Genomic DNA, 7,486 nt, shown 5'->3' with positions numbered 1-7,486 from the left:
TTTATTTACAAAAAAAGTTCTTAGGTTCAAAAAAACATTCAGTGAACTGAAAAACTGTCGTCGGTAATATAGGTATTTAGCTGTGTCACATGCCCTTAAATTCAGATTAAATTTAAAAAAGAATCAAATGAATTGAAAACAATTCAAAAATAGTTATGAAAAATCATCACTGGCTTTACTAAGTTTGAAGAATCCATTGAATTAAATCAAATATTTTTCACATTTAAAAGTTTTTAATTAAAATTTTTTATTCAAATGCTCAATGATTTTGGCGTATAAAATTAAAAGTATCAATATTTTACAACGTAAAAAAATATGAAGCCACGTCATCATTTTCAATGCGCTAAATTAAAAAACCAATTGATGAACTTTAATATTTTCAAAATTATATAATTTTAAGGAATTTTAAGCTAGAAACATTAAATAGTGAAAAATTGAAAACATTTTAACTGAACACTTCTTAAATTAGAAATTCAATTATTCTTTTTTTCAATAGTTTCAACATCCTTGGAAAACTTCAAAATTTTATTTAAAAATCTTGAGAAATCTAAAAGTTGTTTTAAATTTTGTTGTTTAAAATTATTTTGGAAATTTTTTCAGAACTTCTGAATATCTGTCAAAATGAATTGAATTTTTTCTACAATTTTCAGAAAATCCTGCAAATTTTAGAAAATTTCTTTACAATTTCGATGTATAAATAAAAATTGAACATTTATCATTTGTAGACAAAATTCCTAGGAAAATTAAAAATAACCTTTCATTTTAAAAAATTATTTTAATCGAATATTTAAAAAGTTTTCCAAAGATTTAAGCAAAATTTTTTAAAAAGATTCTAGAAGATTAAAAAAAAAACATTCTAAAATTTGCATGATAATTTTAAATCTTTTTGAAACTCCTAAATATCTCTTAAAATTACTCAAAAATTTTTTCTACAAATGTTCATTTATAAATCATACATCAAAATTTTAAAATTTCACTTACAAATTAGAAATTTTTCAAATACAACAATTAAAATTATAACGTTCTTTACTAAAGATTCTTTACTTTTAAATATTTGGTTTCAATTTACTTGTCTTAAATAAAAATTCAAATATTGCTAAATATTCAATAATTCACCTTTTTTTTAATTACAAATTTCAAATATTCAATGAATTAATAATGGAATTAATGACTAAGTTTTATCAAATCGTTTTTGTTCACTTTTTATTACTTAAAGTACAGATAAATTTAAAAAAATATATTTATTTATTACATAAAAATTTTTTTTATCCCAAATTTTCAACATCAAAGACTTTTACTTTTTATTTGCTCACGTCTTTGAGAAAGCATTTAAAAATTTCTTTAAATTAAAAATGTAAGCTTTGAAATAAAAATTTTTAAAGTGCAAAAATTTCGAATTACGCATTGTATGATAAATAATAGCATAATTGAAAAACATAACAATTCAACTAATTATTTAAAAACTTTTGAAATCAAACGTGGACAGATTTTTCTTCTACAAATTTATAAAATTTCTGGTAAAAAAAATCACTGTCATTTTCCGGTTTTTTCCGGTCTCAAAAAATTCCCGGTCAGGGTAAATTATTAAAAAGAGTGAGTTGCAAAAAATAATTTCAAATGTTTTCCAATCTTTGCAACGCTACCAATGACTAAAAAACAATTCACGTCAAATTCAAAAGAATTCATATGAATTGGACATTTTTTTTTAATCGAAAAAATATATTTATTTCAGAACATTTGAGTTAATTTCGAGAAATTTTATAGAAACGAGAAGAGTTCGATGAAATTCATTTTTAAAAAATCAAACTGAATTTAAAAAGCAATCAAGAGAATTTAAGACAATTAAAAAATATTGAAAAATCAATGAATTGAGTAAATTTGAAATAAGTTTAGAAAAATGAGAGAGAATTTTTTTTACAATTTGATGAATTAAAAACTTTTTTAAATCCACTGGATTCAGTCAAATTGAGTGAAATTATCAAGAATTCGGAGCTAATTTCAAATGAATTGCAAAAAATATCATAAAAAAAATAATGCCGAATTAAAAAAAAATCAAGGAAATTAAAAATAATTTTTAAATATAAAAAAATTCATTTAATTCATTAAGATCAAGTGAATCAAAAAATATAAAATAAGAAAGAATTTAAAAGAATTCAAGATAAATGAATAAAATGCAGGATGAATTCAAAATAATTGCTTAACTTTTTTAAACTCTTGAAAATGCCTGGAAATATTTCACAATATACTCAAATATTAAAATTCTTTAAAAGCTTTTAACATTTTTAAAAAGAATTCCAAAGAACTAAGGATTTAAATTCAAATTAAACCGCCTCAAACTCCTAAATTTTCAAGTAAAATAACTTAATTTTCAACAAAAAATGCCAGAGTTAAATTTGAAATTATTGAATTATATTAAAAAAATTTAACGAAAGTAATGAATTTTTCACTAAAATAATAAGATAATCATTCTATTTTTTTAAAATAAACTTTAAACCAACTAGCAGATTTTTTACCCAAACAAAAAAAAATTAATTATTTACAAAAATTAATTTTTTTTTCAATTGAACTTTAAAAAAAACTAGTAGTTTTTTTTCACAATTTTTCACAAAATAAAATCTCATCTAAATAGTCGAATTTTTAACTAAAATAATAAATATTTAACTGGAATAAATTAATTTAAAAACAAAAAGATGAATTTGGATAAAAAGGGTTTAACTTTTAAAAAAATTAATTTTCAGCTAAAAAGAATCTTCAACTCAATTTTGAATTTGAAATTCCTTTTTTTAGAATTTTCAATGAAATACATGAATTTTAAAAACTAAAAAAAAAACAGAAATAAATTTTTTCAAAAGTAAACTTCAAACCAACTAAGTACATTTTTTAACCTAAGAAAATTAATTATTTACAAAAGAGGTAAATTTTTAACTCGATAATATCATTTTTCAACTAAAATAAAAATTCATTTTTTTAAAAAAAAGAAAAAAATCCCAACGAAACATGTTACAGTTGATGTTAAAACAATAAAGACGAATTTTAAACAAAATACAACAATTTTCAAAAAAATGGTTGTATTTTGATCTAAATAAATGATGAGAATGTAAAAAAAAATATCAACAAAATAGGTGAATTTTCAATCCTAAAATACGATATAATTTTTGATAATACTATATTAAATTCAACAAAATAGATGAATTTTTAACTGAAAAATATCAGTGTTCAACCAAAATTGGAATGGTTAAATTTGCAGTTAAAACCATTAATATTCAACCAAATAATTTAACCAAAAGTGATGAATTTTTAACTAAAATAATAAAATAATAATAATTTTTTTTAAGTAAACTTTAAACCAGCTAGTGGATTTAAAAAATTAATTATTTACAATACAAGTGAACTTTTAAAAGAAGTAAAAGTAGTAGAAAATTTTAAAACAAAAAGACAAAATTTTGACAAAAGGTTTTAGCTTTAAGTATAAAAATTAATTTTCATTTAAAATGATGAATCTTCAACTGAAATAATTGAATTTTCAATCAAATACATGAATTTTAAAAACTAAAAAACATAAATTTACTTTTTCAAAAGTAAAAGTAGATTTTTTACTAAAAAAATTAATTATTTAAAAAACAGCTTTAAATTCCTATCTTTTTATGTAAAATAATTAAACTTTAAACAAGATATATGAATTTTTAATAAAATATTTGCATTTTGAACCAAACAAGAAACAATTTGAATAGTTAAATTTAAAGTTAAAACAATTAATATTTTAAACAAATTTAACCAAAGTGATGAATTTTTAACAAAAATAATAAAATAGTCATTTTTTCTTTTTTTAATAAACTTTAAACCTTTAAAGTAGATTTTATTTTAAAAAAGAAATCCTAAAGAAACATGTAATAGTTGATGCTTGAACAAAAAAGGATGAATTTTTAACCAAAAAGTTTAATTTTGCACCAAGAAAATATACGTTCTAGCAAAAAAGTTAAATTTTTAACAAAGTACATCAATTTTTGAAAAAATTCTTGAATTTTCAAGCAAATATAGTATATTTTTTAACAAAAAAAAATTAATTATATACAAAACAGGTGAATTTTCAACTCTATATCATTATTCAACTTAAAAAAATTCATTTTTTAACAAACAAAAAATATTTCCCAACAATAATTTAATATTTGTTAGTTAAAAATTCTACTATTTTCTTGAAAATTCATTTCTTTGGTTGAAAACTGATCTATTTTCTTAAAAAAACTTCTTTTTTTGTCATTCTTTCAAAATTTGATTTTTTTTTGTAAATTGTCCTCACTGAAATTTCACCTATTTTTATTGTAAATTTATCTTTTTTTGTTCAAAATTCGTCCATTTAACTGAAAATTCATGCATTTTTTTTAATTTGCATAATTCATCTTTTCATTTGGAAATTCTGTTGTTTTTTAATTCATTTTTTTTATACTGAAAATTTAACTATTCAACTATTGGTTTGCAAATTCAGACATTTTGTTAAAAATCTGTCTTTCTCGGTAAAAAAAATAATGTTCTTGCTTGAAAATTCATCTTTTCAGCTGAAAATTTTTGTTTGTTAGTTTATTCTTAATTGGATTGTCAATTAATTATTTTTAGTTAAAAATTTAACTATTTGCTGACAAATTCACGCATTTTGTTAAAAATTAATCATTTTTGTTATAAAATTAATAAAGTTGGCTGAAAATTTAACTGCTTGGTTGAAAGTTAAATTACTTTATTAATTTTTTTATGCAGAACAGGAAGATGCATAATTTTACTTGAAAATTTATTTGTATGGTTGAAGATTAAACAATTTTTTTTAAAAACAATTTTTTTATTTTAAAATTATTTTTTTGTGTGTGTGTATTGAAATTCAATTATTGAAGCAGGATTTTCAACTAAACTATTTTGGATTATAAATTCATATTTTTTAGATAAACATTTAATTACCTGGTTAAAAAATCGTATAATTGTCTAAAAAAGGGTAGCCTTTTTTAATCACATACAAAGATTTTTCATGGTCAATAAAATTAAAAGAATTAGATCTCTACAGTTAAATTAAAAAAAATTAAAAATCTTCCAATTTTTATTTCAAAACCTTGAAATTTTTTCAGAACTTCTTAAAAAACTTTTAAAGTGATTAGAATTATTCCTCAATTTTCTGTTTGATCCTGCAAAGTAAAAAATATTTCCTTAAAATATTCCAAAATATATTTTGTCGAAAATATATTTTCGACAATTTTGGAAATCTTTTTAAATCTCTTTCAATATTCTCTTAAAATTAATTTATCAAAACAAAAAGTCATTTTCAATTTTCCAACGAATTTTCTTTGAAACGAATTTATTTAAAATTAAAATAAATTAAAATAAAAAATGTAAACAAATTCGAATCTTTTCAGACCTTCTGAATATCTATTTGACTTAATCAAATTTTTTCTAGAAATTATAGGCGTTTATTATTTATTATATATCAAAACTCAACAATTGGACATGTAAATTAAAGTTTTTTAATTCAAACAATTAAAATTGTAACGTTTAAGGTTTAATTTTAATTATTTTATTTATAATTACTGATATTATTTGAACAATAAAATATTTCTAAATATTAGGCAATTGTTATTTTTCTTAATTAAAACATTTCCAAATTTCAAATATTAAACTAAAACTATATTTTTAATTTCATGAAAGCGTTTAATTATGAATATATTATTTACAAGTTATTTTTAAATTGGAAATCGTTAATAAAATATCGTTAAAATCTAAAAAATTCATCAATTTTGAACTGTTTCTGAATCGTCTTGTAAAATCAATTATTATTCACTTGTTAATTTAAAAAAAAAACTAATTTGGAAACATTTATTTCTTCGATAAATTTGTAAAATTCCCGGGAAAAAAATTAATTTACTTGAAAATTTCGATTAAAAATTAATATTTTTTAATCAAAGTTCAACTATTTTATTAAAAATTCATGTATTTTGTTAAAATTTTACCTTTTCAGGTATGAAATTAATCTTGCTGATTAAAAACTCATCTTTTTGGCTGAAAATTTGTTTTTTGGTTAAAAATGAATTGTTGTAACTGAAATTTCACGTACTCTTAATTATTAATTATGTTGAAAGATCGTTTTTTTTGGTCGAAAATTAATGTTTTTTTATTATTAAATATTCATTAATTCCAATATTTGTTTGGAAATTCATATATTCGGTTAAAAATTCATTTTTTAACTGAAAAATCTAATATTCCATGTTTGATTTTAAATTTGTAATTTATCGTTAATAATTCACGTATTTTGTTAAAAAATGGTGTCTCTTATGTTAAATTTATCTTCTTGGTTAAAAATTGAAGCACTTGAAAGTTCAGCTTTGTTAAACCTTAATTTTTTTTTAATTAATTGATTGAACTGAATTTATATCTTATTTTTGACTTTTTTAAAAGTTAAACTAATTTATTTAAAAAAATTTTTTATTGTAATTGCATCATTTTCGTTTAAAAATTCATTTCTTTGGTTGAAAATTTACCAATCTTTTTGAAAAATGTTTTTTAGTTTCAAATTAAAATATTTGGTTGAAAATTTATGCATTTTATTAAATTTTGGTATAAAACTATTTTTCTTGCTTCAAAATTCATATTTTTGCATGAAAATTCTTTTCCTTTTTTTTTGTTTTGTTGGAGATGCATATATTTGGTTAAAAATTTTACTATTGTGTTGAAAAATCATTTTTTTTTAATTCGTTTTTTTTTAGTTGAAAATTCATTTTAGTTAATAATTTGACTATTTTATTGAAAAATATTTTTTTTTTAGAAAATTAATACTCATGGTTGAAAATTCAATTATTTGGTCAAGTATTAATCTACGCTGTAAAAAAATTATCAACTTTGTTGAAAATTCGTCTTTTTATGTTTAAAATGCAACTCCTTTGGTATAATATTCAACGTTTAATAAAATTCTTTATCTTTTTATTTCCTTTTGTTTAAAACTAATTTTTTAAACTGTAAATTTACCTCTTCCACGTTCTATTATTAATTTATCTTTTACGGTGGAAAATTTCGACTATTTTATTTAAAAAATCTTTTTTTTTAAATTTGAAAACACGTTTTTTGTTGTTGAGAATCAATTGTCCCAACAGAACTTTTCAACCATTCTATTTTGGATTCTAAATTTATATTTTCCGGTTGAAAATTCAACTACGAGGGTAGTTCAATAAGTCCTTAGAATGACCAACAGATGGCGCGCGAATCGCTCCAAATCATCTGTTTTCACTCAGCACCACTCCCGACTAGATATATGGTGCAGTCACAGTCCACATCTTCTGAGTTTACGTGTTTTTATAACCAATTGAAAAAAAATTGTTCGTTAAGAAAAATGGAAAAAAAAGCAAGTTCAGAGCGATAATCAAACATTTTCATTTAAAGGGTTTAACTCCATATGAGATAAAAAATGAATTGGACTCAATTCATGGCACATCTGCCCCTGCCTTAGCAACGGTTTATA

At 20.4% G+C, this 7,486-nt stretch overlaps 1 protein-coding gene across 4 annotated transcripts in view; it reads left to right on the top strand.

The window, feature by feature from the left end:
• LOC117167463 (telomerase-binding protein EST1A) overlaps nucleotides 1-7,486 on the top strand; it is a 356,887-nt gene that overhangs the window by 57,281 nt on the left and 292,120 nt on the right. The gene's annotated exons all lie outside the window — the stretch shown is intronic.

The sequence above is a fragment of the Belonocnema kinseyi genome, chromosome 1, assembly GCF_010883055.1.
Source record: "Belonocnema kinseyi isolate 2016_QV_RU_SX_M_011 chromosome 1, B_treatae_v1, whole genome shotgun sequence".
Classification (NCBI taxonomy): domain Eukaryota; kingdom Metazoa; phylum Arthropoda; class Insecta; order Hymenoptera; family Cynipidae; genus Belonocnema; species Belonocnema kinseyi.
This window is presented reverse-complemented; position numbering and strand designations above follow the sequence as displayed.